Here is an 18345-nt window from a genome sequence, read left to right on the forward strand (position 1 = left end):
TCTAAACAAAAAGCACTTAGACTAGAACAGACGTAGCTACGTTAATCCTGCCATAAAACAATAAGAGAAGGTACGACCTCTCTCGTGCTCCCAGGATGTGGGTGTGCATTCCAGTGTGGAATACACACCAAGCCCCTGCAGCCTGCTAAAGATCACACATCCTATCACTACACAATTGATTATACACCTCTAAGAATATATGGTTAAATATTTCCTAATACAAATGACAATAATAAAATCTAAACCCATCATCACCACCCTGTATTGTCATTTTTTAAGGCTATACGGCATATATATATCTTCAGCTCTACACCACTTGTCAACATTTTCAGTGCAGGCTTCATTTCATACACACATATTAGCCTTAGCATCCATGTCACTCTGCTGCAACAGTATGAAATTGGTAAAGGTGTTAGCAATCATTTTATTCACCATCGATCTTACACATGGCAAAATGCAACCTGTAAACAAGCAAAGCAAAGCCAATAATGTAAGAATGGGAGTCAAAAACTTTAGAAACATATTCCACCATGGTCCAGATGTCAACCAGGCTATCCAGCCTTGTGACGTGTCTCCTCCTGATGTGTGGTCCGCCACATATTTCTGCAGAGCAGTTAAGTTCTGCAGTGCCTCATAGATGTCTCCTCCAGTCGTATATCCATCCGGAATAAACGTACAACATGTCTCTCCAATCAGCTTACACACTCCTCCTTGTGATGCTGTTATCAAGTCTAGGGTCAGCCTGTTCTGCAGTACCATCGTTCTGATGGCCTTTTGCTCCTCCGCTAAGGCTGTTCCCAGAGTCTTAGTGAGATTAATGTGTCGCAGTAAGGCATATCGGTTGATCTCCACATGATCCCGCACCTCTGCAACTCCGATGTTTGGGATCAAACTTTGGAAGAATTTAGCTCCTCCACTCCAAATGCGGAATTCTCGTGGCACTCCAGTGTCTACTGTCACTCCAAAAGAGTTAGGTGAGGCTATATTCACCTCACGCTTCCGTCGGTTGCTAGGGTGATGTTCAACTCTGTCCATGAAGAAGACATGATCCGATAACTTCACCACGGCACACAATCCTCCCCATCCCTCAGGGAGTGATAGATAGGCTTTATGTCCACACAAGAAATACCAATCAGCCAAAACTCTTGTTCCTTTACTGCTCGGCACCATCCTTGCACATCCTGTCCACTTCTGACTCTTTGCTTTTACTGGTATCCTGTAAGCCCGGTTGGACTTGCATTCAGTCCTCCTTAATGTCAAGTTCTCAGCTCACTTTGCACTGGTCAAGCATTTCATACACCTGCTCTCATTCTCTGGAGGGCAGTAGGCGTATATATATCCACATAAACGAAGCGGCAGCTCCCCCACTGACAGTGATCCATTGTTCATCACACACAACGGCAGTTGAGCTGTATTCAGCTTGTTCAGCAATATTATGTCTGGCAGTGGGTCTGACACTTGAGGCCAGGCCAATAAGTCAGTTTGCTCAGAACAATTCACATCTATAAGTGGCGACTTACTCCAGGTGATGTTCAGAGGTGTACTATAGTTGGCCTGGGACCAGAGGACTCTGTTGCCAGGATGAGTTGCTAAGCCCAACAGACACCAACTCCTGTCCTCTGGTATGCTGTACGGCCACAGTCCAGATGTATATGCGGATAACGGCATATGAGCACACACATAGCAGTCCGTCCTATTGTTCAAGTGAGCAGTTGTATTCATAAACTGCCACCAAAAGTTTGTAGAATAGCCATGAGGGTATTGGGTGTGGTTTCCTTGGACATACAGGGTCTCCACAGCTGACCATGATGACATCAAAGCCATTACACCCAGCAGGGTAGACAACACTTTACCAGCCATTCTGATGAGTACCTGTGGCTCAGTTGGTTTCTTCACCGGATTGAGACGAAGGGCCCTAGAGGCTTTCCCCCCCTTTGTACCCGGTCTTCCTGCCACTTACTCCGAGCTGGCCTGGATGTGTGTCACCTTTTTGCAGTGGCTTTGGTGTATCCAGGTGGGTCGTTCTGCAATCTTCACAGCAGTTGGTGTTGTCAGCAGAGCCTGGTATGGTCCGTCCCACCGTGGCTTCGACCAGCACTTCCTCTTTATGACCTTTAGCAGTACCCAGTCCCCTGGCTTCAGACGTTCTTCCTGTACAGAAACAGAATCATCTGGCAGATTATTTGCACTCATGACTTCTTTGCTTTTCAGCATTTTAATCATCCAGTCTGCTAGTGTGTTTTCTTCTTCTGCTTTATCATTATCATTACAAAACACTGGAACTCTAAATGGCCTGCCATATATTATTTCAAAAGGCGTTAGGCCATTATCAGTTGGCGTGATTCTCATATACATTTTCACTAGCTCAATGCAGTCTACCCATGTTCTGCCTGTTTCCTCCATTGTTTTCCTGAGTCTCAGCTTTACTGTGCCATTAGTCCTTTCAACCAGCCCTGCACTTTGTGGGTGATATGAGCAATGGTTTTTCAGCGTTATCCCCAGATGTTGTGACATTTTCTCAATTACTTCATTCACAAAATGAGGACCATTGTCACTGTAAATAGTCTGGGGGATCCCATGCTCTGGGATCACATTTTTGCATATCACTTTAGCCACTGAAATAGCATCTGCTTTCTTAGTGGGGACAACTTCTACCCACTTTGAGAACGGGCACACAATCACCAGGCAGTACCTGTAGGTGTTACAGTTAGACAACTCAATGAAATCCATATGGATTACTTCAAATGGGTAGCTGGGTCTGGGAAACTTTCCTCTCCTAGGTCTGAGGTTTCCCTGAGCATTATGTTTACAACATATTAAACATGCTTTACAAAAATGTTTTGAATAAGCATTGAATCCCAGTGTGAAAAACTGCCGTTCGACTGCTGCCACCATCCCAGCTGTCGAGACATGGCAGAGCCCGTGGCTCAAACTTGCAGCAGTCCTATATAGGTTCTTAGGCAATATAGGTTTATCACAAAGATAGTAGACATCACCTCGCAGGCTTGCTCCTTTAGTGAGCCACAGCTGCTTCTCAGCTGGAGGTGAGTGTGACTGCATGTCTGCTAACACATCATGTGTGATGGGCGTAGTTTGCTCCTGTGACGCCAGAACATGAACCCCATGTGTTCCAAGGGCCGCTTCCTTTGCAATTTTATCTGCAAAGGCGTTGCCTAGTACAATGGGGTCAGTGCCACGTGTGTGTGCTGCACATTTACAAACCGCAACTTTACTAGGCAGTAAGACTGCTTTCAACAGGGCCTGCAACAATGTCGCATGCTCCACAGGTTTACCTGTTGATGTTGTCATGCCTCGTCTTGACCACTGAGCGGCAAAGAAATGAAGTGTAGCATATGCATACTGACTGTCAGTATATATAGTCACTGCCTCCTGTCTCTTCTGCGCCTGTTCTAACCACAATTTAGCGGACGCCACTTGTAACTCTCTCTCCTGTTTCAATTTCCCTGTCGCACAAGCTGCTTTCACTGTCAACTGGTCTACTAACATTTGACATTGTCCTACAACCAATTTACCTTCAAAATCATATTTCTTGCGCCAATGTCCTAAATACTTTGCGCTACCGGGAGCGAATTTCACCATAAACTTCTCGTCACCCTCTGACACACTCTTGGTTGCTTGGGAACCCATAATAACAACAACAGCTGCCGACGTCACAGACCACGTGTTCTGCTCCGCACACACTCACACAACAACAACAACAACAAAAAATATCCTCACACACAAACAACAAAAATTAGGCCTATTGTCTCAACGCAGTCTCACACAGTGACTGCGTGCTTTGTCGCACACAGTGGCAAAGACTTACATAGCAGTGATCACGCGCTTTATCGCACACAGTGATAAAGACTTTCAACGCAACCTCACACAGTGGATGCGCGCTTTGCTGCACACAGCGGCAAAGAATAGTCGCACACAGTGACTACACGCTTTATCGCACACAGTGATAAAGACTTTACAACTCAGCCTCACACAGTGGCTTAGATTTTTCACATACCTACTTGGTGTTGCTTATTGCGAGTAGCATCAGTCCCGAATCCCGTCAATCGTCATCCATCGAGGAGAAAAAACAGACGGCTAATCCACCGGCTCGATGACGAATTCTCACGCCTCGGGACTTTGCTGCAGGACCTCTATAAGTCCTGGCTGACGTCAGTCTGTCGGCGTGTCTCTTTTCCCCTCGGTGAATGTCGACTCCAGGGATCCGGCTCTCGAAGGACCAATTAATGATAGGTTTGTAGTTTGAACCTATCCACTGGAACGTTAAGGACAATCTGCTACGCAGCAAAAAGCAAGACACAAGGCACCAAAGTTCTCTGGTTTACTCATGCATGAGGGAGACCTGGCTGGAGCCAAGCGTCGTTCCACCACTTGACCACCATCAGACTCTCAGCCAGGCTCCCCATAGCACTCCTTTTATTGTGGTTACATGAATATGCATAGGGTCATTAACATATAGCATCTCACATAGGTATACATGTGAACAAAGAATACTGTGTGTGTGTGTGTGTGTGTGTGTGTGTGTGTGTGTGTGTGTGTGTGTGTGTGTGTGTGTGTGTGTGTGTGTGTGTGGTACTGCTGATCAAAGGGTCATATAACATCCTTGGTCAGGAAGAGGGTAGACCCCCCTTCACCCTAGATGGTTCACCCTAGATAACATGGTGAGGAAGTCCAGCAGTTCATCTAAACAAAAAGCACTTAGACTAGAACAGACGTAGCTACGTTAATCCTGCCATAAAACAATAAGAGAAGGTACGACCTCTCTCGTGCTCCCAGGATGTGGGTGTGCATTCTAGTGTGGAATACACACCAAGCCCCTGCAGCCTGCTAAAGATCACACATCCTATCACTACACAATTGATTATACACCTCTAAGAATATATGGTTAAATATTTCCTAATACAAATGACAATAATAAAATCTAAACCCATCAGAAAGCGAGAGTTAAAACACTGAACAGTGTCCACTGAGCTTCTTATGCTATTCTCATGCTCAAAGAAGTTTAACAGGAAGGACGACTCGTCCATCAGGCGTCCAGCTGTCCGTGACCGTGTCCACAGCAGAGTGTGACCGAGGCTTCATGCTAACATGCACACATGAAGCTAATACCACCACGAGCAGCTGCTCAGTGGATTTGGAGCACAAATGTCTGCAGCTTCTCACAGGCAGTATGCAGAATGTGGATCTCCACAAAGACTGTGGAGAGCTCGTCCCACACTCTAAATCCAAACTTGTCTGCACAAAACTTCTCACACGTTCCCGTCACAAGTGTCTTCTAAGTGAAGCTACCAGGTTCAGGTCCAGCTTGTTTATCTGGAGCTGCAGGAGATGATCCATCCTCACAAAGCAACACAGCAGATATGCAAACACACAACACAACCAAAGGATTCTCTCTGCATGTCTGTGGCTGATGCTGCTGGAACGAAGCTGTTTGAAACCTTGTTGTTCTGCACTTTGGGACCAGAAGAGGAAACTGAAGCTCTGTGCAGAGGGTCCAATGGAAGCAGCCAAGCGCTGTAAGTGTCTGCTGTACAGGGATGCTGGTTCAGCTGTGGCTCAGTTTCACAGTGTGACTCAATAAAAGCAGCAGGAAATCAAAGCTTGATGCTTTCATCAGTGTGGAAATAAGAAAGTTTCCTGTGACAGACGCTGGAGCTCTTTCACTCTCAGCTTCACAGTTTCAGCTTCAAACTTCTTCCAACATGTTTCTAACACGGCCACATTCCACCTTAATGGAGCTGATATCTTGTGCATCAGCACATTTTCTAAAGGCAGCGATCACATCTTTAGTTTTGGATGTTTAACTGCAGATTGTTTATGTGTTTATAGCACATTAATTACAGCAGCAGCGTTGACCACAGTGCTGTACAAGAATCCAAAATAACTATTAAAATAACTCCTAATATTAATATCACACATCAAATATCAAATAACTCTCATGCTGTATTAAAAGCCAGTGAATACAAATGTGTTTTCAGAGCAGATTTACAGAGACTGACAGCAGGAGCTGGGGCTGTTCGATAGAACGATGTATATATGATGACCATATGAAAACGTCTATCGTTTCATATCACGCTCTTTGTTTCCTGCTTATGTGTTTGTGTTTTCCAGATAAAGCTTTCAAAATAAATCTGAAGATCCTGTTGAGACTTTTCAAAATAAACACAATACAGTACTGCGGTCGCTCGTTTATCGAGTTACGTTCTAAAAATAAGTCTCAGAATGAAGTAGCAGCTTTATGTTTTACAAGTATTATAGAAGTTTTAAGGCAGTTAAACCCTCACTGCACACTTTCTACACTTTTCTCAGACAGGCATGAACATTTTCACACTTTTCTCTCTTGTTTAAACAAAGTTCAAACCTTCATAGAAAAATAAGTTCATTATTAAAGAGTGAAAGCAAAGTGTTTCTGAAACGTGTCAAATCAGCCTTTGCTGGCATTAAATGAGCTTGGTTCTGTGTGAGGAGCACTCGTCCATGGCCTGGGCTCCTCGCTGTCAGGTAAAGTTTCATAAAGCTTTTGAGTTTTTCTGCAGATAATGTTGGTGTCCAGCACGATGTTCTTTTTCCTGCGGTCACTGAGCCACAAAGCCAAAGCTGACTCCATCCTTACGATGTTCTTGTTGTGGACAGTTACAACCTTTTTGCCTCCTTGTTGAAACTATGATGGTCAGCATCTTCCTCTGCCTTTGGCTGCTACCACAGGTGCAAAACGTCTCGTCATCATTGTTGTTTGTTGGGACAAAACGTACAAACATACAGTGCAGCACTGCAGAGTCACACTGCTGTAAATTTGAACACATTCTGTACTGTACAGGAGACACGGCACGAGATTGGCTGACAATGGTCTACAGCCAATCAGGACGCAGAACACAATGCGCTGTAAAAAATAAAAGCATGCAAAATTGCACAAAAAAGATCAGCGAAACAGCGAGGCCGCCAAAGGTGAACTGTGTTACAGCGAGGGACCAGCGTATATGTGGTTGTTGGGACGATAAATGTCTTTGAGCTTGTGTCAGAAGACGAGCTGCAGCTTTCTGGACCAGCTGCAGTCTTGCCAGGCAGGTCCCACTAACTCCAACATATAAGGAGTTACAATAATCCAGCTGGGACGTCATGAAAACGTGGATCGCCCGTTCAAGGTTTTTAAAAGATATAAATGATCTCACCTTAGATAAAAGCCTCAGTTTGAAGAAAGACCGCTGTACAACTGAGCTGAGCTGTTTTTCAAAGGTCACATTGCCGTCAAATATAAGCCCCAAATGTAATAATCAGAATCAGAATCGTGTTTATTGGCCAAGTATATGTGCAGACACATACAGGGAATTTGGTTCCGGTAGATGGTGGCTCTCAAGCACAGCAATGTAAATCACACACACACACACACACACACACACACACACACACACACACACACACACACACACACACACACACACACACACACACACACACACACACACACACACGTCTATATATACACATTACACATACATACACAAAGCTGTGTAAACCAACTGTAAATAACGAATCTAAACGTATATACATAAAATACAGAAATGAATGAGGTGGAATGAATACTACAAAATGTACATAAGGTGCAGCTGCAGTCTGGCAGTGGGAGCAGTGTGACAGGTCAACTGTTAAGAAGGGAGATGGCGAGGGGAAAGAAACTGTTCCTGTGTCGGGTGGTCCTGGTCTGCAGGCTTCTGTACCGTCTGCCAGAGGGCAGCAGATCAAAAAGTCTGTGTGCAGGGTGTGAGGGGTCTGTGATGATTTTCCCTGCCCGTTTCCTGGTTCTTGAGAGGTACAGATCCTGGATGGAGGGCAGGGACGTGCCGATGATCCTTTCTGCTGCCCGTACAGTCCGCTGCAGTCTGCTCCTGTCCTGTTTAGTGGCTGCTCCATACCAGACTGTGATGGAGGAGCACAGGACAGACTCAATGACCAGTGTAGAACTGGATCAGCAGCTCCTGTGGAAGACTGTACTTCCCCAGTTGTCTCAGGAAGTACATCGTCTGCTGGGTCTTTTTGAGGATGGCGTTGATGTTGGTCTCCCACTTCAGGTCCTGGGAGATGGTTGTACCCAGGAACTTGAAGGTCTTCACAGTTGACACAGGGCTGTCTGATATGGTGAGAGGGAGCAGAGTAGAGGGATGTCTCCTGAAGTCCACTGTCATCTCTACAGTCTTAAGTGTGTTCAGCTCCAGATTGTGCTGACTGCACCAGAGTACCAGCCGCTCAACTTCTTGCCGGTATGCAGACTCATCACCATCTTGAATGAGGCCAATGACAGTGGTGTCATCTGCAAACTTTAGGAGTTTGACAGCCGAGTTCTTGGAGGTGCAGTCGTTAGTGTAGAGGGAGAACCGTAGTGGTGAGAGGACACATCCTTGAGGGGCACCAATACTGAGGGACCGGGTTTCAGAGGTGATCTCCCCCAGCCTCACTTGTTGCTTTCTGTCTGTCAGGAAGCTGGTGATCCACTGACAGGTAGCTGGTGACACGCTGAGCTGGGAGAGTTTGGAGGAAAGAAGTTCAGGCACAATGGTGTTAAAAGCCGAACTAAAGTCCATAAACAGGACCCTGGCATAAGTTCCCGGGCGGTCAAGGTGTTACAGGATGTAATGCAGCCCCATGTTCACTGCATCATCCACCGACCTGTTTGCCCGGTAGGCAAACTGCAGAGGGTCCAGCTGGTGGCCTGTAATGTCTTTCAGATGGGCTAACACCAGTCGTTCGAAGGATTTCATGACCACAGACGTCAAGGCGACAGGTCTGTAGTCATTCAGTCCTGTGATGGTGGGTTTCTTGGGAACAGGGATGATGGTGGAGCATTTGAAGCAGGAGGGAACTTCACACAGCTCCAGGGATCTGTTGAAGATGCGAGTAAAGATGGGAGCCAGCTGTTCAGCACAGGTTTTGAGGCAGGAGGGTGAGATGCCATCTGGTCCGGGGGCTTTCCTGGGCTTCTGTTGGCTCACATCCTGAGTGTGTATTCTGAGTTTCAGGGAGGAGGAAAGGGGGGTGAGAGGTGTGGTGGAGGTCGTTGAATCTGGATGCGATTTAATAAAAGAGCTGAACCAGTCTAATAGAGCGCCCTTGATGCCGCCATGCTCCAATGGTGAGATCAAAATGCTGTGGTCAAGGCACCGGTCAGATCCAAAAGCACAGCTGAGTCTCCTGATCAGTGGCTGATAAAAGATCATTAAGAACTTTCCAAAGTGCAGTTTCAGTGCTGTGAAGAGCTTTAAAACCAGACTGAAACCTTTACAACAGATTGCAGCTGAACAAATATAATCTTTTACAAAATCTTCGACAGGAAGGGAAGCTTTGAAATAGGCCTGAAGTTTGAGCAGACAGAGGATCCAGATCAGGTTTTTAGTACAGGCTGTACAACAGCATGTTTAAAACAGGCTGTACAACACCTGAACTAAGACTGCTGTTAAAAATCGCTAAGATGTCGGAACCAACAACCTTTAAAATCTTTTTAAACACGTGTTGGAACAACTTCATTTGGACAAGATGATGTCTTTATAGCATCACATCGTTCCTCCACCTGATCAAACCACACAGGCTCAAACTGATCAAAAACAGCTGAGCAGGTGAATATTTTAGCCCCGGTGCGATCTCGGGCGAGAGTATCGATGATGGCCAAAGGGCAGCGTCCAGCTCTACGGCCGCTGAAGAGCAGACTCAACAGACGCGCGTGATGTGGATCCTACTGCTCTAAAACTGGAGCTTCTTCAATCCATTAAAGAGGACATTAGTACGCTGTTAAAAGAAGAACTCAGAAATGCATTGAAAGAAGATTTTGACAATATAAGGGCTGACGTGCAAGGACTGAGAAATGAGATCGCTAACAGCATGGCGGCGACGTGCGGCGAAGTTGATGGAGTAAAGGTTACAGTGAAAGAAGCTGAGGATGGGCTGTCAATGTGGAGCGATGAGGTGACCACCCTGCAGTCTACAGTAGAGAGTATGAAGGAGGAGCTGTCTGACCTGAAGGATAAATGTGATGAAGGCAGGAAGCGGAGAGCTAACATCCACATCATAGGGATCCCAGAGGGCCTGGACTCGAGCTCCTCCACGGCCGTATCCGTGCTACGACGTGAAGTGCTGGGTATGGATAAAGACGTTATTGTCGACCGCTCACACAGGAGCCCTATCCTGAGAAAGCCAGCTGGTAACCCGCACGCCGTCATTGCCGAGCGTCACTACTACCAGGATTGTGTGGCTACGCCGTGCCAGGGCCCAAGCCCCGCTTGAGTTTAACGGACAACCTATTGCAATATTACGACTGGGCGATATGACCCAAAGTTCATATCTCGATATTCTTTAGCTGGATGGAGATATACGATATATATCTCGATATTTTTAAAGCCAGAAAGTACGAACAAAAAGAGAGTTCTTAGTCAAAGCTGTGTCCCAAATCTCACACAGGCACATTTATTAACATACAGCGTAGATGTACATGAAACAATTACTCAGAAATAAATGATCAGCATTTATTAAATAATAATGCTCCATAAATAAAAGAAAACAATGTTGTGTTTGTGCATAACAAACAGCTCACAATCATGCAGTCAAAATGTAAACAGACGCTGAGCATAATAACAAGCAGCTGCTCTGTTCCCAGGTTCTACTGCATGACTGACAGCCTGGAGTTTGAAACCCTCTTTGTAACCGTGTCTCTTACAGGTGCCATTTATGGTCCTTATACACACTCAATACAGTAATATTACGTTGAAGCAGAGTACGTATCACTCCGCGAGGCTCCTCGTAGCTGTAATGCTCCAACAATCCATCAAGCGGTGCGGCCTCGTAGCTGAGCAAAGTCGTACCAAAACATCTATTGAAAGGTTTCTGAGCGCCGTGTAGCACATAAAATCGGTTCGAGGTCAGTAAGCACAACCAGAATTCATCCATAAGCCGCACTGTCGATTTATGAGAAAATTACAGGATTTTAAGTGCAGAAAATATAGTTTATGGTTTTCCTTTGATCTTAGCAAATATCTACGCCTCTAATTGGGACGATCACAGATTTTTCACTAATGTCTTTGCGCGGCTCCCCAATATGTCATCACACAATATCATCTTTGAGGGAGACCTAAACTGCTCATTATCTGCTATGGACCACAGTTCACACAAAAGTACACTTAGTCCAAAGTCAGCATGCGTCATTCAGAGCTTTCTTGATAATTATGGGCTGGCTGATGTATGGAGATTTCATAATCCTGCTTCACATCAATACTCTTTTTTTTCTAATGTCCATAAAACATATATTTGTATAGAAAAACGTCTCCCTTTAGTTACAGAATGTGATTATAAGACTCTGGTGATTTCTCCTCTTGCTTTTTCAATGTGTATTCCTGATGCCTGCTCCAACTATCAGCCATGGAGATTCAACTCAGTGTTGTTAGCGGATGAAGAGTTTGTCAGTTACAAAAGGTCTCAAAGACATTTTTTTTCTATCAATCAGACCCCAGAGATGTCATCATCAGTCATTTGGGAATCTCTAAAAGCATCTGAGAGGCCAAATAATTTCATTTTGTGCCAAACAAAGTGCAACACTGAAAGAACATCATCCATAAATATTGAGTAAGAACTGGACTCTCATACAGCGAGACTCAAATGCCTTTAAACATCAGCTTATCCTGCTGATCCAAGTCCAACACTGAGTTTGTAAAAACATGTTTGTCAATCATTTTGTTTGGTTTCTGAGGAAAATGATTCAATAACTTGCTGCTAATACACAACATTTCATCATATTTCCTCATAACCCTCTTTTGTCTGACCATTTGATCCCATTTGAATTTGCAATAAAGGATCCACAGAGTTTGGTGACAATAATGACAGTAGATGTTTGTGTGAAAGTGCTGGAAGCAAATGAGTGTGTGATGTTCTTTCAGTGTTGCACTTTGTAGACGCTCCCTGAGCACTGGTCTCACAGCCAGCTGCACATAGAGACCAGTGTTGTTAGTCCAGGTCAGAAGATGACTTGTTGGAATGAAAATGAGCTTGTAGTTTGTCTGCTTTAATAATGTGACTGGAAAAAAGTGTTGGACTTCAAATATGTCCATTTCTGTCACACTTCACCTTTAAAAGTGAAGCCATGTGGTTCCTGGAAGGAAAAACACGACTTTTTCAAGTCTTTGTCCTGTTTTTATGAGAAATGTACGACTTTAATGTGAAACATTCAGAGTTTTTTCTCTTGTTGTGTTTGTTTGAAGCTGCTTCCTGTTGGCTTCAGCTGTTTGGAGTTTCCATTTTCTAAACTTCTACATTCTGAACCTTCTTCAGCTCTGAACAGATGATGAAACACTGAATGATTTCAAGCACTTTGTCTAATAAACTTACGTCTTTCATTCTTTATACAGATTGAAGAGCTGTGATTTGTCAGATATTGACCTTGATTATCTGGCAGCAGCACTGAAGTCCAACCCCTCCCATCTGAGACAGCTGGACCTGAGCTCCAACAACAAGCTGCAGGATCCAGGAGTGAAGCATCTGTGTGGTTTCCTGGAGAGTCCAGGATGTAAACTTGAAACTCTGAGGTCAGTCAGCATGTTTTAGTTGTGCTGAGATGAATATGATGTGAAAGTTGTGCTGACACTAAACTGCAGACATCAGGCTGATATTATACTGATCCACACTGAGGATCTTCATGGTAAAGTCTGTTTTCTTCTTCTCTGGTTTAGTCCATTGACTGCAGCAGAACAATGTTCACATTTCAAACAGTGATACTCAACGTATGGCCCGCGGCCCACACGCGGCCTGCCCACCTTTCCTGATTCAGAGAGAGGGGACCCTGATTAACTGTGTAGCTTCTTCCTCACAGTTCTAAGTATCAGACACAACAATGAATAATCCACAGCTGACTGTCTTTAGAGGGTCAAAGGTCACGGCACACAGCAGACAGTCAGAAATATTCTAACTCTGATCATTTATCAGTTGTGACACTGTGAGACTTGATCAGAGGTGTGATCATCACAGCAGAGGCCTTTGTGTCAAAGTCACTGAGGATCAAACAGAAACACATGAAGCAGATTTTCCTCTTCTGGCTTTTTATAGCAGATAACCTTCAAAATATTCTGCAGTCGATCAAAAACTGAAGCAAACCATGAAGCAACATGTGAACATGAGCTGATGCTGCTGAAGTGAAGCAAAGTTACAGAGGTTTGATTACAGACACAGCTGAGAGTTTGTAATCTGTCATCATTTTAAAAAGTTTCCATGGAACAGCAGAAATGAGGCTTTACTGTCAGAGGCCGACAGCACTGAACACAACAGCAGACTGGTGGCTAATAAACAGTGAATGATGCAGAAACAGATGTTTGAAGCTGTTCTTGGAGTACACTGAGAGAGAGAGAGCTGTGCAGGCAGGAACAGCCAAAGTCAGAGAGAATTCATGAGCATATTTATCAAACGTGAAGCAGAGTTTGGATCTTCTTTTGCTGCTGCTTCACTCAGTTTTGGTTGGAGACAGATGAAACCTGCAGCTTCAGGATCTGTGAGCTGTCCACTTTCAGCCCCGACGGCGTGTCCGTGTACATGCCGTCGAGTGAACGATCCACGCTCTGTGTTTCCATCTTTGTGTGTTTAGCTGCTCTCATTTACTGTTTTAGCTGTTTGCTGCTTGTTGAAATAGTTTGTGAGCTTTAACCTGAGATTCTGGCAAAATACATTTATATTAAACATCGATTCAGGATTGAATGAATCAACATCGTTTTATTCAAATTAAAACCATTTAAATGGGAACATGAATTTTTTACAGCCGCCTCTAATGCTGGGTAATGTCAGCTGGTCCATGTGCAGCTGGCTGTGAGGCTCAGGGAGCGTCTACAAAGTGCAACACTGAAAGAACATCATCAGAATCAGAATCAGAATCAGAATGGGGTTTATTGCCAAATGTTGAGCAGGTTTACAACATTAGGAAATTGCTGCGGTGCTTCAGTGCAAACATAGTGTCATAAATAGCACTTAAATAGACATGGAAAAAAATAAAAGTAGGGATAAGAATTAAAAGTGCTACGTGGGAAGATATGTGCATGAGTGCAGGTGGTGATCAGTGCCAAACATGGAATGATGCAGTGAACACAGCGTAGGGTGTTAGTGATGGGAACAGTCATACGGTTATTGTTCATGTGTCCGACAGCAGAGGGGAAGAAACTGTTCTTATGGCGAGAGGTTCTGGTGCGAATGGACCGGAGCCTCCTGCCTGAGGGGAGCAGGTCAAACAGACTGTGTCCAGGGTGAGAAGGGTCAGCTGAGATCCGAGCTGCACGCCGCAATGTCCTGGAGGTGTACAGGTCCTGCAAAGATGGGAGTCTGCAGCCAATCACCTTCTCAGCAGAGCGCACAACACGCTGCAGTCTCTGTTTGCTGCAGTCTCTGTTTCATTCATCCATAAATATTGAGTAAGAACTGGACTCTCATACAGCGAGACTCGAATGCCTTTAAACATCAGCTTATCCTGCTGATCCAAGTCCAACACTGAGTTTGTAAAAACATGTTTGTCAATCAGTTTGTTTGGTTTCTGAGGAAAATGATTCAATAACTTGCTGCTAATACACAACATTTCATCATATTTCCTCATAACCCTCTTTTGTCTGACCATTTGATCCCATTTGAATTTGCAATAAAGGATCCACAGAGTTTGGTGACAATAATGACAGTAGATGTTTGTGTGAAAGTGCTGGAAGCAAATGAGTGTGTGATGTTCTTTCAGTGTTGCACTTTGTAGACGCTCCCTGAGCACTGGTCTCACAGCCAGCTGCACATAGAGACCAGTGTTGTTAGTTCAGGTCAGAAGATGACTTGTTGGAATGAAAATGAGCTTGTAGTTTGTCTGCTTTAATAATGTGACTGGAAAAAGGTGTTGGACTTCAAATATGTCCATTTCTGTCACACTTCACCTTTAAAAGTGAAGCCATGTGGTTCCTGGAAGGAAAAACACGACTTTTTCAAGTCTTTGTCCTGTTTTTATGAGAAATGTACGACTTTAATGTGAAACATTCAGAGTTTTTTCTCTTGTTGTGTTTGTTTGAAGCTGCTTCCTGTTGGCTTCAGCTGTTTGGAGTTTCCATTTTCTAAACTTCTACATTCTGAACCTTCTTCAGCTCTGAACAGATGATGAAACACTGAATGATTTCAAGCACTTTGTCTAATAAACTTACATCTTTCATTCTTTATACAGATTGACTCTCTGTGGTTTGTCAGAGATCAGCTGTGATTATCTGGCAGCAGCACTGAAGTCCAACCCCTCCCATCTGAGACAGCTGGACCTGAGAAACAACGACAAGCTGCAGGATCCAGGAGTGAAGCATCTGTGTGGTTTCCTGGAGAGTCCAGGATGTAAACTTGAAACTCTGAGGTCAGTCAGCATGTTTTAGTTGTGCTGAGATGAATATGATGTGAAAGTTGTGCTGACACTAAACTGCAGACATCAGGCTGATATTATACTGATCCACACTGAGGATCTTCATGGTAAAGTCTGTTTTCTTCTTCTCTGGTTTAGTCCATTGACTGCAGCAGAACAATGTTCACATTTCAAACAGTGATACTCAACGTATGGCCCGCGGCCCACACGCGGCCTGCCCACCTTTCCTGATTCAGAGAGAGGGGACCCTGATTAACTGTGTAGCTTCTTCCTCACAGTTCTAAGTATCAGACACAACAATGAATAATCCACAGCTGACTGTCTTTAGCAGGTCAAAGGTCACGGCACACAGCAGACAGTCAGAAATATTCTAACTCTGATCATTTATCAGTTGTGACACTGTGAGACTTGATCAGAGGTGTGATCATCACAGCAGAGGCCTTTGTGTCAAAGTCACTGAGGATCAAACAGAAACACATGAAGCAGATTTTCCTCTTCTGGCTTTTTATAGCAGATAACCTTCAAAATATTCTGCAGTCGATCAAAAACTGAAGCAAACCATGAAGCAACATGTGAACATGAGCTGATGCTGCTGAAGTGAAGCAAAGTTACAGAGGTTTGATTACAGACACAGCTGAGAGTTTGTAATCTGTCATCATTTTAAAAAGTTTCCATGGAACAGCAGAAATGAGGCTTTACTGTCAGAGGCCGACAGCACTGAACACAACAGCAGACTGGTGGCTAATAAACAGTGAATGATGCAGAAACAGATGTTTGAAGCTGTTCTTGGAGTACACTGAGAGAGAGAGAGCTGTGCAGGCAGGAACAGCCAAAGTCAGAGAGAATTCATGAGCATATTGATCAAACGTGAAGCAGAGTTTGGATCTTCTTTTGCTGCTGCTTCACTCAGTTTTGGTTGGAGACAGATGAAACCTGCAGCTTCAGGATCTGTGAGCTGTCCACTTTCAGCCCCGACGGCGTGTCCGTGTACGTGCCGTCGAGTGAACGATCCACGCTCTGTGTTTCCATCTTTGTGTGTTTAGCTGCTCTCATTTACTGTTTTATCTGTTTGCTGCTTGTTGAAATAGTTTGTGAGCTTTAAGCTGAGATTCTGGCAAAATACATTTATATTAAACATCGATTCAGGATTGAATGAATCAACATCGTTTTATTCAAATTAAAACCATTTAAATGGGAACATGAATTTTTTACAGCCGCCTCTAATGCTGGGTAATGCTAGCTGCTCAGGTATGGGCGTGCTAACGGCTGTGAGGCTCTGTGGCTGCAGAACACTGAAGAAGAGAAAAGAGAGGTAGAGGATGAAGAAAAGAGGCGGAGATTAAGCAGAAGTTTAGCTCCAGAGAGGAGCTGTGTCTGTGCACAGTGACAGTGAAGAAGGTGAAGAGTAATAAATGAAGACAGCAGACAGGATTTGATAAGCTGATGTACAAACATGTAGAATGATGGTGGCAGCTACAGAAACAGGTCCATACAGACTGAAGCGTGTCTCAGTCTGAATGTACACTGCTGTTATAAGAGCTGTGGAAACTCAGGTCAAAAGGACGTAACCACACTGCTGACAGTTCCAGGACATTCACAGAGTTACAGCATCATTTGTGACCATAAAGACAGAAAGCTCATCCAAATCCTGGGATTAAAAGTCTGTCCTGGTGGTGTCCAGTCAAACACGTCTCTGTGAAAGCTTCAATCCAACAGGCTCCAAAGTCCTTCTGCTCATTTCCTCGCCGGGTTCTTGATGCTCCTGTACCATCTCTCTGTCATCCTCCTCGCTCCCTCTTTGCACTCACAGTCTTTGTGCATCATTAACACTCACATGAGGAAAACCAAAGTTTTACTGGGCAGAAGATGATCATCAGTGACGCTGTCTTTAAAATACTCTTGTTAGAAATGTACGACTTTAATGTGAAACATTCAGAGTTTTTTCTCTTGTTGTGTTTGTTTGAAGCTGCTTCCTGTTGGCTTCAGCTGTTTGGAGTTTCCATTTTCTAAACTTCTACATTCTGAACCTTCTTCAGCTCTGAACAGATGATGAAACACTGAATGATTTCAAGCACTTTGTCTAATAAACTTACATCTTTCATTCTCTATACAGATTGGAGAGCTGTGATTTGTCAGAGATCAGCTGTGATTATCTGGAAGCAGTGCTGAAGCTCAACCCTTCGTATCCCAGAGAGGTGGACCTGAGCTACCACAAGCTGCAGGATTCAGGAGTGAAGCAGCTGTGTGTTCTTCTGGAGAATCCACAACATCAAATTGAAACTCTGAGGTCAGTCTCCACGTTTTAGTTGTGCTGACACTGTCGATCTGTGGAACTAAAACCTTTCTACAGGAAGTCTGGTTCAGCTCTTTGTAGACCTTCTAATCTCTGATGCTCTGAGTCTTATTCAGTAGATGATGCAGAGTTGTGAAGCCGATGTGGGTGAGGACACTCGCCCAGCTCTAACTACTTTGACGTCCAGGCGGCTTCCCTGCTTGTCCTGATACAAACAAACCTGAGTAACCTTGCAGGTCAGATCTCATCAGTCACACCTGTTATGGCAGCTCTCCTCTAGATTGTAGTTCTTGTTAACCTGGGATGGTTTTAGAAGCCTGGACCACAGACTGCAAGGGAAGATATTACTGGGAAAGGCCAAAGCAACCTATTAGACCCATTAAACACTAACATAGATGAATACTCAGATTTAAACCTTTATTGTTTCACAAAGGGTTAAAAAGGGAACGTCCACAGTTTAGTGTGCAGCAGATTTTATTAAAGCAGTTTGACAGGAGCAAAGCAAAAACACAAAGAATAAGTGTTTCACATATTAATACATATAACATAATAATAAAAGAAAAGCAAAATAATGATACAAAAGAATGAAAAAGTTGTCCAGAGCAGCAGGATGTCTGAGGTCTGCAGAAACACAAAAACACAGCAGCTAAAA

General features: G+C 44.2%; 2 protein-coding genes across 2 annotated transcripts in view; both read left to right on the plus strand.

Annotated features, from left to right (window-relative positions):
- LOC145423961 (NACHT, LRR and PYD domains-containing protein 12-like) overlaps positions 1-18345 on the plus strand; it is a 943237-nt gene that overhangs the window by 89327 nt on the left and 835565 nt on the right. The gene's annotated exons all lie outside the window — the stretch shown is intronic.
- LOC145423979 (ribonuclease inhibitor-like) overlaps positions 17520-18345 on the plus strand; it is a 204605-nt gene continuing 203779 nt past the window's right edge. The window contains exon 1 of the mRNA XM_080296821.1: positions 17520-17687. The gene's annotated coding sequence lies outside the window, so the exon portion shown is untranslated. The remainder of the gene's footprint in view (positions 17688-18345) is intronic.

The sequence above is a fragment of the Astatotilapia calliptera genome, chromosome 23, assembly GCF_964374335.1.
Source record: "Astatotilapia calliptera chromosome 23, fAstCal68.1, whole genome shotgun sequence".
Taxonomy (NCBI): Eukaryota; Metazoa; Chordata; class Actinopteri; order Cichliformes; family Cichlidae; genus Astatotilapia; species Astatotilapia calliptera.